The 18,617-nt window shown below is 44.0% G+C and overlaps 1 long non-coding RNA gene and 1 pseudogene across 1 annotated transcript; one reads left to right on the top strand and one right to left on the bottom strand.

Annotated features, from left to right (window-relative positions):
• The first annotated feature begins 8,164 nt into the window (after nt 1-8,164).
• Nucleotides 8,165-10,247, top strand: LOC137988281 (uncharacterized; annotated as a pseudogene).
• A 5,224-nt stretch (nt 10,248-15,471) lies between these two features.
• On the bottom strand, nt 15,472-18,526 carry LOC137988242 (uncharacterized). Its single transcript, XR_011120761.1, has 3 exons — nt 18,478-18,526; nt 16,701-16,772; nt 15,472-15,500 (listed from the first exon to the last, which is right to left on the bottom strand). It is a non-coding gene; the product is annotated as an uncharacterized lncRNA (long non-coding RNA).
• Nucleotides 18,527-18,617: the final 91 nt, after the last annotated feature.

The raw sequence follows: 18,617 nt of genomic DNA, 5'->3' as shown, positions 1-18,617 counted from the left end.
GTAGCCCAGGATACCCGTTTGCCCATTGGGATCCCTCTGAATATCGACGTGCCTTGTCAGAGTACCGACCAGAGAGAGCTCCTTCCACACCTTCCAGTCCCGGATCTCCGTTTGACCAGTTTCAATTTGAATGCAATCGTTCCGAATATCAAAGGGAACTGCAAGAGTACCGTCAACAGCAACAACGACGGAAAGCCAAAGAACGAGCTGCCCGTCGACGTCGAAGACAAGGAGGACGTTCTTTGCATTTGAGTGAACGATTCGAGGTCGCCCAACACATTCCTATAGGAACCCGATCGTTCTCTGAACCCATCCGCAGGATGACCTCCCCAGCTGGTGTGGGGAGCAGGACACCACGTACGTCCCCGGCCGGTGTGGGGAACACCATTCCCGACATGGCTCCAAGAAACAGTCCGGCCGGGGTCGGAACATAAACACCCAACAGCACGTTCCAAGAGTTTTTGGAGACATTGGATCAAGGTCGTGTGCCGATCCCCGATCCCGATGCCCTATTGACCGAACTGGGACTTGAGACCGATACGCTTCTCTCCCAACGAGAACTCATGATGCGTTCTCTCTTGGACGGGAGTATCCCCGTCGCTCAGAGAATGCAGATTCAGAAAGATTATCATATCTCTGACCAAGATTTACAAGATTTTGCCGCCAGTGGTCCTTCCAATGCAGCGACCACCCAACGTCCTCGTCCCACTACTGGAGGGAAACGCCCACGTCGACTCCCTCTCCCAACGTCTCCTGCAGGCTCCCGCCGTCGAGGTAGCGATGGTGGCGGTGGCGGAGGAGGTTCTCCTGGAGGAGGAGGGTCTCCTGGAGGGAACAGTCGCCGTGGAGGTCGACGACGACGTTTGGATCAGGATGGACTTCGACGTCAAATGGACTTGTTGTCTCAAGACGCCCTTCAACGAACGGATGGACGTCGTATTCGGAACATCACTCATACCAACACCGTGACCACGGTCTACGAAGACGGTGGCACGCCCACAGTCCGACGTACCTCCTCCCGACTCAGTAATCCATAAAAAGGGTCACCACGCCCACCTGGAACCTCATTTTTTCCATAATGCCCAAACCCATCCGACGCCGAAAAAAACGCCGACAAGACGGAGGTATCCTTCCGTTAGTGATTCCTGGTCTGTTGGCTGTAGGAAAAGCAGCCGCCTTGGGAGATGCAGGAGCTGCAGGTGGTTACGCTGTTAAAAAAGGACTGAAAGCCACCGAAGCCGCCGTCCGCCGCCATCGACGACGACGACAACGTGGACGTGGTCTCCTGGCGGTCCTAGGTAAAGCTTTGGCCGCCGGATACCAATTGGGAAAAGATAAAAAGTATAAAAGGATGGGTGCCAAAGGAGTCACAGGTCACTATGAGGCGCCTAAATATAATTATGGCATGATGAAACGGATTCTCCAACGAAAACCTTGGGCACGAAAAATGGTGATGGATCGAATGATGCGTGGGGATCCACATCCTTTGAGGGGACTATGAAACAAAGAAGAAGAAAACCGCTCGTCCGACGACGACGACGTCAGCGTGGCGCTGTGCTCCCTTTGGTGGCTGCAGGTGTAGGCGCCCTACTCGGAGGCGTGGCCGCCGTGACACGTAACAATGCTCGGATTCGCGCACGTCGCCGTAAACGGTACGATGACATGGTGGCTCGGACACGAGCCGAGGATGCTCGCCGTGGAGACGATTCGGCCATTGTGTACACGCCCATTCCTCCCTATAAACCGCCCCGTTACAAAGGTCAAATCTTCCTCGAGAAACTCAAACGTAGACTCACAGGCCGACGATAACTATAAAAAGGATAGTCCAACCGATCCCATTGACAATGGCACGTCAACGTGGTGGTAGCATTTGGTGGGGCGTGAGACGTCAATGCGGTGGTAGTGTACCTATATGGGTACAACGGGGCGGCAACCTGGTAATGATCCCAGCTTCTAAACCCCGGCGAAAAGGCCGCCGCCGTCGACGACGACGAAGACGACCAGGTGTTCTCCGTGTATAAAAAGAACGCCCCGGATCTGTAGCCCGGTAACAACAACATGTCGTGGAGGATGGAACGACAATGGCCGTTTCTACGGAGTGTCTTGAAAGAAGCCGATCATCAAACGCGTCGGGCACGACTTCAGGCCGCCAATGCCGATCAAATCAATGCCGTGAGTGAATTGGTCATGAACACGAGGGACCATTCCTGTATCGTCCAAGACGGTGGAACGACTTCGACCTTACGAAAAGGTCTTGGGGGACATGTCTCGTCGAAAACATTCTATTAAAAGGAGACGTCAATTGATGATGAATCAGACAGGGGGGGCTCTTTGGGATGGTCTGAACGCCGCTTGTGATGTGGTACGACGAGGCAAACGACACGGTTTAAACACGGCTTGTGACATACTCAGACCAAAGAAGCGATAAGGCATAAAAGCCCGAGGACATTTCGATCCAAGGATCATTTGCAAACATGGACGATGGTTGGTGCGATAACACGTGGACGTTTTGTGCCCTAGAGGATCAGATACGTGGACTTCGACATCGAGTCCGAGAACAATGCGACATTGTCCGTCAATTGACTGATCAATTGCAAGAACGCAATCAGAGTCTGGATCTCGCCGAACAAAAGATGGGGTTCTTGCAAGATCTGGTACGCGAACGACACGAGAAACAGGACCTCTACTATAAAACCAGGGAGAGACGCGACGATCTTAGTACCTCACGATGAGCGAAGTGGAAACCATTCCAGGATTTGAAAACAAAGTCTTGATCGATCCCCAACGACTACGTCAACTCGAAGACGTGTACAAGGAACGTCTGACCGAAAACCTTCCCTTGGCCAAAGCCGCTCTTATCGCCGCTAAAACAAGAAGCCATTCTCATGTCGGACCAGATTCCTCCAGGTGTGAAGAAAGCCTTGGCCACCCCTTTAGCCAACAAAAAGAAAGCGTGGACCAAAGCCGTTCGACAACCTCTTGGGTTGGGACCGGATGCCGACGACGAACACGATGCCGAAGCCGATGCCTATGCGCAAGGACCCTTACACTCCATGTTGAGGCAGTTGGTAAAGAAGAAGAAGAAAACGCCCGAGACCACACCCTCAGCACCCCCTAAGGCTAAAAAACGACTTCGATTCATAACTCAACCCAAAGCAACCCCACCCAAGAAGAAGAAGAAAAAGTCGCCCCCCAAGACACCGGCTCCATCGGTCGACTGGGGACACCTTCCGTTTCAAGGAGATCCCAGGATGATGGGAAATAGTGTGGCCGACTATGTGGAGACGACCGCTCAATCGGTCAAGAAGAAGATCCGTAAGAAGACAGGTCGCCGCCGTCCTACCGAAACAGATAAATTACGACGCCCGCCCGGTTGGTTGGATTTTGATAAGAAACTCAAACGACAACTGGATGGCGAGGACTACTAAGAGACGACGCCGACGACGTCAACGAGGTGGCAAGTTTGACTTGCAGAATGCTTTGGCCAAGACAGGGATCGAGTTTCATTGGCCTGGCTATCAGTACATGGGTCCTGGCACCAAACTGGCCAAACGACTCAAACGAGGTGATCCTGGCATCAATCGGTTGGACAAGATTGCCAAGACCCACGACATGGATTAAGCCAAGGCCAGAAACTTACAGGACAAGTGGAAAGCCGACGACAAAATGATTCGGGCTATCAGTAACCTCCCAGGCAAAAAGAAGAAGACGGAGAAAGTGGTCAAGAAAATCATGCAAATGAAACGTAAACTCAAACTTTAATGTTTTCTTCTTAACGAAATTTACGATTGAATATTCTTGTCCGACGACACCAAGGACCATAAATGTCAATAAAAGGTACAAAACGAAATCGTCCCGTTCTCTGATTCTTTTTAATTTGTTTTTCCGGGTGCCATATGGGTTGTCTCCGATAACACCCGGCTTCACGGAGGGCATGCGCTGTCGCACAACAAAACAGTTAACCAAACAGCATCACAGCTCTCACATGACGACGTGAGCGAGGTAGTTGGATCTGCAACAAAAAACCCGTATCGTGTCACGATCGCATCCGCAATGGCAAGTTTCGGAACGGTGGTGTAACTTCCTCTATGGCACTCCCTACAGTAACGACCCTCGTATCCGATGTAATCCTCGTAATCAGGGGGGTCGATCAGAATGCACTAAAACATAAACAAAGAAAGTCCTGTCAAACGTTCCTCCAGTAACATGAGTCGAACCTCGGGCGTATAGGGACGTCTCTCGTGCACGTGAAAGCGGCCACTCCACGTACAAAAACATCGGTCGGCACGGACCATGATCTGAAAAATATCATCGTATAAGTCATGATCTGTAAAGGAAGAGACGTATGAGACGATGTAAAAACCGACGGTCACAACCACTTTTCCGATAAGCTCTATACGTTCCTTGACACTGTCGTTCATGTTCCCACGGTGGGACACGTCCGTCAAATCGGTGAAGACAATGCATGCACGTCACAGGTCCGAACTGCAAACAACAAGGTGCGTCCCAAAGCGTGAATCCATCCCCCTTGGCGTACATCGTCATGGTCTATTAAAAACAAAATTCATCGTGTAAGGTCCCATAGGACGTGCATATTATAATGACCATGGTACGAGAGGGTATAGGATCTCGCGACGACACTCGATTTTTCCCTGCGATACTCATACGTCCCCTGACAATGTCGTTCGTGTTTCAGCGGCGATATGTGATTGACCCGGTCAAGACAACGCATGCATGTGATGGGTCCAAAGGAACAGCAAGGTGAATCCCAAAGCATAAACCCTTCCCCAATGGCGTACACCGTCATGGTCTAAAAAAGATTCAAATCATTTTTGATAGATGACCAGACTTGGAGATAAACAGTTTCTTGTTCAAAGGAATGGGGTCTCCTAGACGAATAAGCCGATCCATATTTAGGTAGACCGCACCAAGTCTATTAAAAAACAGAGAAATGACGTCAGTAGAAGAATCGACTATCGACGACGGCGGCGGCGACCATAACGACGATCAACATGCCCCGCCTTCGTAACCCTCTTCCATATGTCCGTCACAATTTCCAACTCTTTTTCCGTCCAACCCCGCTGGGTTGACCAAGGGGTAAATCTGTTTAGACGACACCACATCTAACGATAAAAGCAACGAAACGTATGAATTAGTAAGGCATCCCAATAGAGACCTGTGGCACTAAGACGGAAGCAATAGGAGGAACAACATCCACACCCATAAGAGGTACAACGTCCTTCCTGAAAAAGTCAAAAAAAAGGAACCTCGTAAAAAAGAGACCGACGGCGGTCCGTATGACAACGACGACGTCCATAGGAAACTTCCAACCCGTCACATCGACAACGAACAAGACATCCGTAACACATGCAATGAAAGGGGTTGCAATCCAATCGTTTTCAAACAGTGGATGCATGTAGCGGCGGACTCCAGACATTGCAGACACTCCCACTTGATCCAAGACCATCGCTCCCCCGGATAACGTCGGTATCCCTGGTAGGTCCTATGTTCTTGTACCACCATCTAAAGAAAAAAAAATCACTCAAATACTTCCATCCAATAACATAGCCTCCAGTGATGCTGGGCCGTCGTGCGCGGAGGTCGTCGCCGTCGCCACATCCATACTCCATTTCTCCATACCGATCTTCCCCATCTTCCCAACGCATTAAAAGATTCCTCAAATTGACAAATCACCTACACACAAATAAAGAGAAAAACTAAAGCGCCATTCCCTGACATAAATAACACCAGTCCCCCAAATCATGACGACACGGTGGGAAACCATAACCCACGTCACAGTTACAAATCATAAGTCCTGGACGACGGCGAGGTGCATAAGAGACCGAACAAGAACAGTCCCACTTTCTACGCGTCAATCCCACGTAACTACAACGACATTGCCATTCGACCCAATGATCATCCTCGCTACTGACCATCACCATAACCTAGAAGAAACAACGACAATGAGGCGATCGAAGAGGCATACAAAGAAGACCCCTTCGGTGGAGAGGGTATCGACACCAACGACAAATGACCAACCCCTCTCGACGACGAGGGGAACGATAGTTACCGGTACAATAACGATACCCCGGACAACTCAACATCCCATGAAGACAATACCGACATTTCATGAGTCGGCTTCCATCAGGATAACTCCCAGGTGGAAAGCGACGACACCACCCACACTCAAATACGATAGTCGATTCTCCTACGAACGTCGCCGTCATCTAAAAGACATCAAAAAAGATAAACGAGTCTATCAGGTTCGCTTCGATTTCGACCCAATACAAATAACCGGAACGTACCGTGCCATGTTGACTGCAACGTGGTAGACGGGACAACTCTTCGTGAATGGGTTTCCAACGTTCCCTTCGGTCCATCTCTCGGTCCCTCTCCTCCTCTCGATCTCGGATCTCCAACACATGTTGACGTACTTCGGGAGGTAACAGGTCCCAATACGAAGCCTCGTCTCGAACCGCCGGGAGCTTTTTGGTGCTCTGGCATTCTTTCCGCCAACGTCCGTTCTCTTGCTTGACCCATACCTCTTCCTCATGCTCTGGGTCTTGCGCGATCTCCATACCACGTCTGGCTACCGCCAACTCGGTCATACGACTGTTTGGATCCATGACTTCTGATGCCCCCACTCGATTGGACTCGCTACTTAACAGGAATCGTTCCACCAATCCCCGTTCTCCTAAGGGGTCACATGACTCTCTGGGGGATACCCCCCCATTCCCCCAGGAGACCTATCTCTCTCCGGATTGGCCCATCTAGGATATACGTCAAGGTCCTTCAAGGTGACCCTTTCTCTATAAAGGACACGTCGTCTTTTTTTCACCACAAATCTCATCATGGATAGTGACGATGACTTAGCTCAAGCACTCCACGAGTTTGAACAAATAGGAGGTGCCGCTCCAGGACGTTTTGTCTTTGAAAGACTACCTGTGGTGGAACGACGTAGTGTCCGTCTCAGAGTTCGTGAACGCGTCTTTCAACTTCGCCCTCGACAGATAGGAGCTTTCATCCCCCGACAACGCCTGACCGATGCCCTCGTACAAGGTCTTCGTAACGCTCTAGACGACTTAATCAACGACCGAGACATTCCGGATGGCGACCGGATTTACATCGCTCTAGCCTCCAATCGTATTGCCAATGCCTACAACGGTTGGGGACTGAGGGCCGGAGAATGGCGCGCTCAAGGTCCACGCGTGGATGCCTTACTTGGGAATCTTTCCCACATGCTCAACTCTAACGAACAATTTGAAATGGATGATTCCTTCACCCTCTCCTTCGTTCACGTACGCGGTGCTCCCACAGGTTCCGGTTACAAACGAAAACATTTACCAGGGCATCAAGCATCGACGCGTCTCAAAGAATTCAAACGCTGTGTCTTGCGTGTTCCACAGGATGACCAAAATCTATGCTGTCCACGCGCCATTGCTCTGGCTCGAGGAGCCTATCAACACCGAGACGATCCCCAACATCGCCGACAATGGACCCGCTCTCGTGGTAACCATCATCGCATGACACGAGTAGCTCAAGAGCTTCTAGACGAAATAGGTCTTCTTCCTCAACCCTACGGTCCAGAACAACTTCAGCACCTCGTCACAGCTCCCAGTCTTCAAGACTACACCATCGTGGTCGTGGACGCCAACCGCCCTTATGCTTGTTTCGCTTACGGACGTGCGACACTTTGTTAGGACTCTTACACGAAGACGGTCATTACGATGCCTTATCTTCCTTACCCGGTTTCTTCGGGCAAGATTACTTTTGCAGCCAGTGCTTTCGAGCCTACAAGAATCCGGGTCAACATGCCTGTCGCAACAACCAAGCCAATCACTGCGGAGCCTGCCTACAAGACGGATGCCCTGATCATGTCGAGGCCTACCGACAATACCGCACGGCTCAGACACTCTGTATCCTTTGTGGACGTTCTTTCTACGGGGACGTCTGTCTCCAAACCCATCGGTCCAAGACCCAAGCCGGTAAACCCGTTGATCCTCAACATCCCTCCGTCTGTGCCACCCGTCGTCAGTGCAAAGAATGTCACCACATAATACGTAGCCTTAAAGAGATCCAAACCCATCGGTGCGGGTTTCGAAAATGTTCGTGCTGCCGCAAATATGTCGACGTCCATCACCATCGATGTTTCTTACAAGTCGAAATGACCCCCGCCGAAGAACAACGCTTGCAACGACGTCGACACTCCTTTGACAGGATCCTGAGTAGGGGACTGGCACCTCTCTTAGCCAACCAGGCCGCTGGATTGCACGCCTTCCTCGCGGGCGATAACGAGGACGACGACGAGGACGAAGAGACACCACCCTTACACGTTTTCTTTGACATTGAGAGCATGCAAGTCGAGGGACGTCACGTACCCAATCTGGTGCTGGCCGAGACGGAAGACGACGATCGTCCCGTTTCATTCAAAGGAGACGACTGTCTCTTTCACTTCCTGGAATTGTTAGAGAAGCTGACCGAAAACGGGACACGACCCCTGACGGTCATTGCTCATAATTTCAAAGGGTACGACAGTTATCCCGTCATCGATGAACTCCACCGGCAAAAAAGAGCACTCGAACACATCCGAAACGGTGGGAAAGTCCTCCAACTCACCTACCCTCACGAAAACACCACCATACGATTCATCGATTCGCTCTCCTTCTTCCAAATGCCACTAAGCGATTTCCCCAAGACGTTCGGACTCACCGAACTCAAGAAAGGACACTTTCCACATTTGTTCAACACCCCCGAGCATCAAATGTACGTAGGCCAACTTCCCGACAAGTCCTTTTACATGCCGACGGGATGTCCGTCAAGAAACGTCGCGACTTCGACACCTGGTACGACGATCAAGTCATACGAGAGGTCGTCTTTGATTTTCAAGCCGAACTCCTGGCGTACTGCGAATCGGACGTGAAACTCTTGAAACAAGGATGTCTAACTTTCATGCGGGATTTTCAAGCACGTGCTGAGTTCAACCCTTTTGAACAAATGACAGTGGCCTCCGCCTGTAATCGCTACTTGCGTATGCATTGTATGGAAGAAGAGGCCGTTGCTTCCAAACCCCTCTTAGGATGGCAAGGTCGTGTCAATCATTCCCAGGCCTCCATGGAATGGCTGACCTGGTGCGAACGCAATCTACGACGTCAAGCCTGGCTGGCCCTCTCGCCGGAAGAATACGAGGACCACGAAGCCATGGCTCGTGCCTACGGACAATACGACTATTATCATCCCTTACATCGACAACGCATCCAGCATGCTCGAAACGAGGGTGAGTACCACATTCCTGGCACCCGATACACGGTCGACGGATACGATGCCGACACCAAGACCGTCTACGAATTCTACGGGTGCTTCTGACACGGATGTCGGACCTGCCATCTCCAACGCACCGACGTGCATCCGACGCTACTCGATCGCACCATGGACGAGGTCCGTGCTCTTGTCGACAAAAAACGTACGTATCCCTCGGATACCAATTTGTGGGCAAGTGGGAATGTACCTGGAACACCCTGAAACAAACCAACCAGGACATCATAGACTTTCTAGCCCATCGAAACCTTCAAGCCCCCCTTGAACCACGAGATGCTTTTTACGGGGGTCGGACCAATGCCATATGTCTCTACGCTCACGTCGAGGAAGAGGAGGAGATCCGATACGACGATTACACATCCTTGTATCCTTGGGTCAACAAGTATGGCACCTATCCTGTCGGACATCCCACCTTCCTCTACGAACCCGACACCACTGATCTCTCGCCTTATTTCGGTTTGGCCAAATGTACCGTCCTTCCACCTTCACGTCTCTACCATCCCGTGTTACCTTACCGCAGTCACGACAAGCTCACGTTTCCCTTATGTCGTACCTGCGTCGAAGAGAACATTTCCAAACCCCTTTTGGAAAAGACGCATGCCTGTCATCATACGGACGAAGAACATGCCCTCGTTGGTACCTGGTGCACCCCAGAACTCGACATGGCCGTGCAAAAAGGTTACATCGTACAAAAGCAAAAAGGTTACACGTACACGAAGTATGGCACTTCGATCAGCAACGCACGGGACTCTTCCAATCCTACGTGGACACGTGGCTCCAAATCAAAGAAGAAGCCAGCAGTTGGTCCGAAGGATGTACCACCCCTGCTCAGAAACAAGCCCACGTCGATGCGTACTATGCTCGGGAAGGCATTCGTCTCGATCCCACTAAAATCCAAAAGAACCCTGGACTCCGAGCCCTGGCCAAGATGATGCTCAATTCCATGTGGGGCAAATTCGGGCAACGGATCAACAAGACTCAGGTCCGAGAATTCACCAAACCTCAACCGTTCATCCAATTCCTCGACAGCGATCAACACGATGTCCGTTACGTCAGTTCCCTGACCGAGGACCGTGTCGAAGTCCATTACAAACTCCAAACGCACGATGTCCTGCCTTCACCCAATCTCAACATCTTCATAGCCGCCTTCACTACCTGTCATGCCAGACTCCGTCTCTATCGAGCCCTCGATCATCTCGGTGAACGCGTCCTCTACTTTGACACCGACTCGGTCGTCTACCTCCATCGTCCTGGCGACCCACCTTTGGACCCTCCACGAGGTGCCTACCTTGGCGACTTCAAAAGCGAACTCGACACAAACGATTACATCGTGGAATTCTGTTCGGGCGGTCCTAAGAACTACGGTTACAAGACCAAGAATGGAAAAGTCGAATGCAAGGTCCGCGGTTTCTCCCTCAACGTCGAAGGGATGACTCAATTGAATTATGATGTCTTACGTCAAAACACCTTGGATGAATTGCATCGTCCTCTAGACAAACCGCGTACCACCCGCGTCACGCAATCTCACACCATCCAAAGAAACGCCAAGACCTAGAAACACAACCTTCTCACAAAGACTACCGGCTCGTCTACTCCAAACGGGTCCTGGATCCCACCACGGCCCAGACCTACCCTTACGGTTACCAACGGTTCACCGAAGAGGATCTGGATCTCGCTCAAGTCTTAGCTGAACTATTTGCTTAGGGACGAGGTCATTAGACACCAGGTCTCCTCACACGTTCCCGCCTGTAAATCAAGTTTGTTTGTTTGTTGATTAAACCGTTCATGATTCGAGAAAAAACTTCCACTGTGGTCTCCTAAGTGTTCCCCCCGGTTTTTCACATTCTTTACATACTTTCTGTGATGAACCCCGAAATTGGACTTGGTTGGACTTTGACCCCACCGTCTAAACCAATCCTGTTCACGTGTGCACGTGATAATGGCGGACACAAAAATTTCCACCAATCAGAAGCCGATGCATCTCATTAATTTTTGCTCTCGACCAATCAGAACGCTCCATTCAAAAGTGGCTCATATTCCCCTATAGTACTACTTCTACTTTTGTTCCCCCAGATCTCGCTGATCATGATTTTACTTAATTCTTGGTAGATAAGACTCGTGGCATTACAACTAATCCCAATTGGCCTCAATTATATAGCAACATAGAATTAACATTAGAAGGGTATTGTCAAAGAGTACTTTAATTTTAGATTTAAAACGGCCCATGTTCATTTTTATTGAGACTTGATTTAAATCAACTGTGCGAATCGGTTTGTAACTAAGTCAGACAATTCCTTGCGGAGTGACCAGGCGCATAGCTTTGCCGTATTTTTAAATTGTATTTGTGGTAATATACTTACAAACGAAATAAGTAAGTGAGTCCTGAGAAAACTTTTTCTGGGAGTTCAGTTATTTCATTGTTGTGAAGAGCTCTAGAAATAAAAATATGAAACGTAATGTATATGGAAAGTAATCCAAAACTAGCATATTTGCCCTCGAAGCCTCGCTTCTCGGGAAAATATTTGTTTTAAGAACATCAAATTTCCGCGGGGCAACTATCAGCCGATAGTTCCTCGACAGAATTACTCTATTGTTTAAATAGATTACAATGGCAACAAAGGAACCATCTAAAAAAGCCCTATATCTTATGTTTAAGCGCTTATATATCTAAAACGAACTCGGTGACCCCCATTTTTTATTGCGAAAAAGTGATAAGTAGGCTAAAATGAAAGTCTCTGCAAAGTTTAAAAAAATTCTCTGGAGCGGATTTAGAGAGACCTTAATTTTTTTTAATTGTGAGGGTGGCTATGAATCTGCTTCAAAGAATTTTTTTCAAACTTTGAAGAAAGTTTTATCCTAGTATGCTATTTACTCTCCAGCAATAAAATGAGGGGTTTACCCAGTTTCTTTTTGAGATATATGAGTTTGGAGACCAACTGTAGGCCGTTAGTATTAGAAAGTTTTTTTTTTCCATGGTCATCAATTACGTCACATTGGTGCTTGCATCTATATAAGCATCTATTTTTGTTTTATATGACATTATAACATTACCATGAAGTAAAAGAAGTTTGGGAGATTCAATCCCGCCAAATAGTACAATTTGTTGAAAGTGTTAAAAATGGTTTAAACCTCCCTAAGAGAGGTGGCTCTTAAGTACCAAACCGTTGCTTAATTAACACTTCGTTGAAAAAAAAAATCGCCACCAACAACATTGTTTAATTCTAAATAAGGAAGAACAATGAACTCAACTATTGATTAAATTTTATTCTAGTTTTGTTCCCCCAGATCTCGCTGATCATGATTTTACTTAATTCTTGGTAGATAAGACTCGTGGCATTACAACTAATCCCAATTGGTCTCAATTATACAGCAACATAGAGTTAACATTAGAAGGGTATTGTCAAAGAATACTCTAATTTTAGATTTAAAACGGTCCGTATTAACTTTTATTGAGACTAGATTGAAATCAGCTGTGCCAATCGCTTTCTAACTAAGTCAGACAATTCCTTGTGGAGTGAGAAGGCGAATAGCTATGTCATATTTTTAAACTGTATTTGGGCCGGCAATATACTTACAGCTTATTTAAGTTAGTGAGTCCTGAGAAAACTTTTTCTGGGAGTTTAGTTATTTCATTGTTGTGAAGATCTCTAGAAATGAAAATATGAAACGTAATGTATATGGAAAGGAATCCAAAACTAAGTTAAGGTTGTACTAACTCATCTTAAGGTGGCTTAAACCGGTTTCAACACTTTGTAGGAAATGTGCTATTAGAAAGATGAACTCTACAACAATGTTTCACTTAATGGCAATGTTATGGTACCATATGAAACACCTCTAACTGCTTGACAGGATGCACGTATTAATGTGACGTAATAGATTACAATGGCAAGAAAGGAACCATCTAAAAAAGCCCTATATCTTATGTTTAAGCGCTTATATATCTAATTAGAACTCGGTAACCCCCATTTTTTATTACCGAAAGGTGATTAGTAGGCTAAAACGAAACTCTCTGCAAAGTTTAAAAAAAATTCTCTGGAGCGGATTTAGAGAGACCTTAATTTTTTTTTAATTGTGAGGGTAGCTATGAATCTCCTTCAAATAATTTTTTTCAAAGTTTAAAAAAAGTTTTATCCTAGTGTGCTATTCACTCTCCAGCAATAAAACGAAGGGGTTACCCAGTTTCTTTTTAAGATATATGCGTTTGGAGAGAAAATAAAGGCCGTTAGTTTTAGAAAGCTCTTTTTTCCATGGTCATCCATTACGTCACATTGGTGCTTCCATTTATATAAGCATCTATTTTTGTTTTATATGACATTATAACATTACCATGAAGTAAAAGAAGTCTGGGAGATTCAATCCCACGAAATAGTACAGTTTGTTGAAAGTGTTAAAACTGGTTTAAACCTCCCCAAGAGAGGTAGCTCTTAAGTACTAAACCGTTGCTTAATGAAACACTTCGTTAAAAAAAATCGCCAGCAACAACATTGTTTAATTCTAAAAAGGGAAGAACAATGCAATCAATTATTGTTTCAATTTTATTCTAGTTTTGTTCCCCCAGATCTTGATGATCATGACCTCACTTAATTCTTGGTAGATAAGACTCGTGGCATTACAACTAATCCCAATTGGCCTCAATTATATAGCAACATAGAATTAACATTAAAAGGGTATTGTCAAAGAGTACTTTAATTTTAGATTTACAACGGTCCGTATTCATTTTTATTTAGACTTAATTTAAATCAGCTGTGCGAATCGCTTTGTAACTAAGTCAGACAATTCCTTTTGCAGTGACTAGACGCATAGCTATGTCATATTTTTAAACTGTATTTGGGCCAATATACTTACAGCTCATATAAGGAAGTGAGTCCTGAGAAAACGTTTTCTGGGAGTTCAGTTATTTCATTGTTGTGAAGATCTCTAGAAATGAAAATATGAAACGTAATGTATATGGAAAGTAATCCCAAACTAAGTTATGGTTGTACTAACTTATCTTAAGGTGGCTTAAACCGGTTTCAACAATTTGTAGGAAATGTGCTATTAGAAAGATGAACTCTACAACAATGTTTCATTTAATGGCAATTTTATGGTACCATATGAAACACCTCTAACTGCTTGACAGGATGCACGTATTAATGTGACGTAATAGATTACAATGGCAACAAAAGAACCATCTAAAAAGCCCTATACCTTATGTTTAAGTGCTTATACATCTAAAAAGAACTCGGTGAGCCCCATTTTTTATTGCCGAAAAGTGATTTGTAGGCTACAACGAAACTCTCTTCAAAGTTTAAAAAAATTCTCTAGAGCGGATTTAGGGAGACCTTAAACTTTTTTAATTGTAAGGGTGGCTATGAATCTGCTCCAAAGAACTTTTTTCAAACTTTGGGGGACGTTTTATCCTAGTATGCTATTTACTCTCCAGCAATAAAATGAGAGGGTTACCCAGTTTCTTTTTGAGATATATGCGCTTGGAGACAAAATGTAGGCCGTTAGTGTTAGAAAGTTTTTTTTTTCCATGGTCATCCATTATGTCACATTGGTGCTTGCATTTATATAAGCATCTATTTTTGTTTTATATGACATTATAACATTATCATGAAGTAAAAGAAGTTTGGGAGATTCAATCCCACCAAATAGTACATTTTGTTAAAAGTGTTAAAACTGGTTTAAACCTCCTTAAGAGAAGTAGCTCTTAAGTACTAAACCGTTTCTTAATTAACACTTCGTTGAAAAAAAATCGCCAGCAACAACATTGTTTAATTCTAAATAAGGAACAACAATGCAATCAATTATTGTTTCAATTTTATTGTAGTTTTGTTCCCCCAGATCTTGCTGATCACGACTTCACTTAATTCTTGGTAGATAAGACTCGTGGCCTTACAACTAATCCCAATTTGCCTCAGTTACATAGCAACATAGAATTAACATTAGAAGGGTATTGTCAAAGAGTACTTTAATTTTAGATTTAAAACGGTCCGTATTCATTTTTATTGAGACTTGATTTAAATCAGCTGTGCGAGTCGCTTTGTAACTAGGTCAGACAATTCCTTGTGGAGTGACTAGGGTCATAGCTATATCATATTTTTAACCTGTATTTGGGCCAATATACTTACAACTGATCTAAGTGAGTGAGTCCTGAAAAAACTTTTTCTGGGAGTTCAGTTATTTCATTGTTGTGAAGATCTCTAGAAATGAAAATATGAAACGTAATGTATATGGAAAGTAATCCAAAACTAAGTTAAGGTTGTACTAACTTATCTTAAGGTGGCCTAAACCGGTTTCAACAATTCGTAGCAAATGTGCTATTAGAAAGATGAACTCTACAACAATGTTTCACTTAATGGCAATTTTATGGTACCATATGAAACACCTCTAACTGCTTGACAGGATGCACGTATTAATGCGACGCAATAGATTACAATGGCAACAAAGGAACCATCTAAAAAAGCCCTATATCTTATGTTTAAGCTCTTATATATCTAAAAAGAACTCGGTGACCCCCATTTTTAATTGCCGAAAAGTGATTAGTAGGCTAAAACGAAACTCTCTTCAAAGTTTAGAAAAATTCTCTAGAGCGGATTTAGGGAGACCTTAATCTTTTTTAATTGTGAGGGTGGCTATGAATCTGCTCCAAAGAACTTTTTTCAAACTTTGGAGAACGTTTTATCCTAGTATGCTATTTACTCTCCAGCAATAAAATGAGACGGTTACCCAGTTTCTTTTTAAGATATATAAGTTTGGAGACAAAATGTAGCCCGTTATTGTTAGAAAGTTTTTTTTTTTTCCATGGTCATCCATTACGTCACATTGGTGCTTGCATTTATATAAGCATCTATTTTTGTATTATATGACATTTTCACATTACCATGAAGTAAAAGAAGTTTGGGATATTCAATCCCACCAAATAGTACATTTTGTTGAAAGTGTTAAAACTGGTTTAAACCTCCTTAAGAGAGGTAGCTCTCAAGTACTAAACCGTTTCTTAATTAACACTTCGTTAAAACAAAAATCGCCAGCAACAACATTGTTTAATTCTAAATAAGGAAGAACAATGCAATCAATTATTGTTTCAATTTTATTGTAGTTTTGTTCCCCCAGATCTCGCTGATCATGATTTTACTTAATTCTTGGTAGATAAGACTCGTGGCATTACAACTAATCCCAATTGGCCTCAATTATATACCAACATAGAGTTAACATTAGAAGGGTAAGGTCAAAGAATTTTTAAATTTTAGATTTAAAGCGGCCCGTATTCATTTTTATTGAGACTTGATTTAAATCAGCTGTGCGAATCGGTTTGTAACTAGGTCAGACAATTCCTTGTGGAGTGACCAGGTGCATAGCTATGTCATATTTTATAATTGTATTTGTGGTAATATACTTACAAAAGAAATAAGTTGGTGAGTCCTGAGAAAACGTTCTCTGGGAGTTCAGTTATTTCATTTTCATGAAGATATCTGAAAATGAAAATATGAAACGTAATGTATATGGAAAGTAATCCAAAACTAAGTTAAGGTTGTACTAACTTATCTTAAGATGGCTTAAACCGGTTTCAACAATTTGTAGGAAATGTGCTATTAGAAAGGTGAACTCTACAACAATGTTTCACTTAATGGCAATGTTATGGTACCATATGAAACACCTCTGACTGCTTGACAGGATGCACGTATTAATGTGACGTAATAGAATACAATGGCAACAAAGGAACCATCTAGAAAAGCCCTATATCTTATGTTTAAGCCCTTATATATCTAAAAAGAACTCGGTGACCCCCATTTTTTATTGCGAAAAAGTGATTAGTAGGCTAAAACGAAACTCTCTGCAAAGTTTAAAAAAATTCTCTGGAGCGGATTTAGAGAGACCTTAATTTTTTTTAATTGTGAGGGTGGCTATGAATCTGCTTCAAAGAATTTTTTTCAAACTTTGAAGAAAGTTTTATCCTAGTATGCTATTCACTCTCCAGCAATAAAATGAGGGGTTTACCCAGTTTCCTTTTAAGATATATGAGATTGGAGACCAAATGTAGGCCGTTAGTGTTAGAAAGCTCCTTTTTTTTCCCATTGTCATCCATTTCGTCACATTGATGCTTGCATATATATAAGCATCTATTTTTGTTTTATATGACATTATAACATTACCATGAAGTAAAAAAGTTTGGGAGATTCAATCCGTCCAAATAGTACAGTTTGTTGAAAGTGTTAGAACTGGTTTAAACCTCCCCAAGAGAGGTGGCTCTTAATTACGAAACCGTTGATTAATTAACACTTGGTTAACAAAAAGATCGCGAGCAACATCATTGTTTAATTCTAAATAAGGAAGAACAATGCAATCAATTATTGTTTCAATTTTATTCTAGTTTTGTTCCCCAGATCTCGTTGATCATGACTTTACTTAATTCTTGGTAGATAAGCCTCGTGGCATTACAACTAATCCCAATTGGCCTCAATTATATAGCAACATATAGTTAACATTAGAAGGGTATCGTCAAAGAGTACTTTAATTGTAGATTTAAAACAGTCCATATTAACTTTTATTGAGACTTTATTCAAATCAGCTGTGCGAATCGGTTTATAACTAAGTCAGACAATTCCTTGTAAAGTGACCAACTGTACATAGATGTTTGATGGTCTCGCTGTTCGACAAGACTAACAAAGAATTATTTTTAACCCAAAAGTGATTAATATAAATTTTCTCCCCACAAGCTCAATACATTGTTAAGCAGACTTGTGACAAGAATGGGCAAATTTATCACCAGGGTTTTTTTTGGCTAGATAAGTCATCAAATTCCCATGACTGACATAAAAAGTAATTTATGGCTGTCAGTAAGGAGAATTAATATTCAGATCAATGGAATGAAAGACCTATATACTGGGGTCCAGGCTTACACTGTAATGACTTCTGGTTGCCATTATTCGTTTCGTTGATAAATTCCCTAAAAGCTTAAGACGGAAAAAAAAATCATATCATAATCTTGACCTCGCGTTTAAGTGCTTGTAAGTTTTGACTTTTACAGCATTCGTTAACGTATTTCATTAGTTAGTTTTTATATTGTAAATTATTTCTGCAAAGCCATTTCATTGGAGATTTAATAAAGTTTATATTATGTTGTATTATTATTAGCTATGTCATATTTTTAAATTGTATTTTTGGCAATATACTTACAGCTCACATAAGGAAGTGAGTGCTGAGAAAACTTTTTCTGGGAGTTCAGTTATTTCATTGTTGTGAAGATCTCTAGAAATAAAAATATGAAACGTAATGTATATGGAAAGTAATCCAAAACTAAGTTAAGATTGTAGTAA

This window comes from Montipora foliosa, unplaced genomic scaffold (genome assembly GCF_036669935.1).
Source record: "Montipora foliosa isolate CH-2021 unplaced genomic scaffold, ASM3666993v2 scaffold_412, whole genome shotgun sequence".
Taxonomy (NCBI): domain Eukaryota; kingdom Metazoa; phylum Cnidaria; class Anthozoa; order Scleractinia; family Acroporidae; genus Montipora; species Montipora foliosa.
This window is presented reverse-complemented; position numbering and strand designations above follow the sequence as displayed.